The sequence below is a fragment of the Ruditapes philippinarum genome, unplaced genomic scaffold, assembly GCF_026571515.1.
Source record: "Ruditapes philippinarum isolate M1 unplaced genomic scaffold, ASM2657151v2 ctg22667_1_1_1_1, whole genome shotgun sequence".
Classification (NCBI taxonomy): domain Eukaryota; kingdom Metazoa; phylum Mollusca; class Bivalvia; order Venerida; family Veneridae; genus Ruditapes; species Ruditapes philippinarum.
The window spans coordinates 17,918-19,979 of record NW_026865385.1 but is presented as its reverse complement, the minus strand read 5'-3'; the positions used below and the strand labels follow the sequence as shown (position 1 = coordinate 19,979).

General features: G+C 31.7%; 2 non-coding genes across 2 annotated transcripts; both read right to left on the bottom strand.

Annotated features, from left to right (window-relative positions):
* Nucleotides 1–813: 813 nt before the first annotated feature.
* Nucleotides 814–885, bottom strand: Trnad-guc (transfer RNA aspartic acid (anticodon GUC)). The gene has a single exon. It is a non-coding gene; the product is annotated as a tRNA-Asp (tRNA).
* A 245-nt stretch (nt 886–1,130) lies between these two features.
* On the bottom strand, nt 1,131–1,202 carry Trnad-guc (transfer RNA aspartic acid (anticodon GUC)). Its single transcript has one exon. It is a non-coding gene; the product is annotated as a tRNA-Asp (tRNA).
* Between the last annotated feature and the right edge of the window lie 860 nt (nt 1,203–2,062).

The following is a 2,062-nucleotide window of genomic DNA, read 5'->3' as shown; positions in this document are numbered from 1 at the left end:
AAACGTCATAAAAGATTAAATGCCTCAAACATTGAAACATTGCTGATAGAAACATGTATTTGAGAATGGGGAAAAAGAGGTCATTTTGGATAGAGAATGACTTCTCACTCAAAAAAAACTTTTCACCTAAATATAGTAACTTGTGAACCATTTGGCTTATAATCGCAAGATTGATCAAGGCTTGTAAATGACCCATTTGTGAGATAAGTAGGCTATTTGTCAAGCTCACAATGACCTTAAATAAGATTTCGTAAAAACGAAATGATATTCGTGATTACGAATTAATATTTCGTAAAAACGAATTATTATTTCGTAAAAACGAATTATTATTTCGTAATTACGAAAAAACATTTCGTTTTTACGAATTAATATTTCGTAATTACGAAATAATATTTCGTAAAAACGAACTAATATTTCGTAAATACGAATTAATATTTCGTAAAAACGAATAATATTTCGTAAAAACGAATTACTATTTTGTAATTACGAAATAACATTTCGTTTTTACGAATTAATATTTCGTAATAACGAAATAATATTTCGTAATTACGAAATAATATTTCGTGAAAACGAATTAATATTTCATAAATAAAAATTAATATTTCGTAATTACGAATTAATATTTCGTTAAAACGAATTAATATTTCGTAAAAACGAATTAAATGCCCGGGGAAAAGTGTCGAGAATGTCACCTTAGGGGCTCCGTATATATCATATGGAACATTTTCTTCAAAGATTATTTCAGTCTTGTCATGGCAAAAAAATATCAGTGGAGTTTTGTTGATAGCGGCCATTTCGCAAAAAAATAAGCTTCTCCCCGACGGGGAATTGAACCCCGGTCTCCCGCGTGACAGGCGGGGATACTCACCACTATACTATCGAGGATTGCTTAGTGTATCTCCATAAACCTAGTATTTTGTATATACAAATAATATAATGTAATGTGTAGATAATCAATAAGATAAAGGTAAAGGAAAACGTAAGAAAGACTACTATCATTATTACTTGGATGTGTAAAGGTCGTGGAATTTCATCACCATTTCAGTTAAAATTGAATTTTGATTGCACATCTACTGTGTCAAAAAGGTTAATTTCTGGAAAAAAAATATAATGTCGTAAAATAAAAAGACCTCCCCGACGGGGAATTGAACCCCGGTCTCCCGCGTGACAGGCGGGGATACTCACCACTATACTATCGAGGATTACGTCCTGGTGGATTTGAAGCACTATATTTGGCTTGATTCATTAGCATAAACAAGCACACATCTTCATGAGTTTAAACTTCTGATATTGAATACCCAAGGAACGTTTAGATATATATTATATATTGGTAACGTTATATCTAACGTAGATACTTCATTGACTCGTGCCTTATTATCATATTGGGTTGAAGCCATCAATTTATAAATCCCTCAATCTAATTCCATAAATTGACTGTCTAAATTCACGATTTACAGAAACACTCGACAATGTAGAAACAACAACAACAGATAAATGTAACATTATAAAGAGACGCTCTAAATTGTATTAAAGTAAATTTTAATTTGAGGCATATATAATTTCTTTAGCTAAATATTAAAAATTTCATTTCACAGACATACAAATGTTGATGCCATACGAAGAAATACGGTCGAGGGTCATGTAGGATTTGATTTTTACTCACAATCCCAAAGTGTATTGGCAAACAACGGAAATAGTATGTGCTGTCACAAAAAATCATTTCTTTTTAAAGCAGACATTATTTACATAAAAAGTGATTTTATACATAATATGGAGGACATTGATGACAAGAAATAAATTTAAAATCGTACTTTTGCATATTCCATGCCCGTCTTGAATGAAAAGCATTGCAACGCTTTTCAATTATGTGCCATTTTTCACAATTAGAATAATTATCCTGGAAAAAACACAGGTCATTGGGTCTAGGCGTGCAAACATATCCGTTCTGTTCTGTTCTGTATCATATGGCACATTTTCCTCAATCGTCATCGCAAAAAAAATCAGTGGAGTCCCTTTTAAATTCTCTTTTTGTTGATAGCGGCCGTTCCGCAAAAGATAAGCT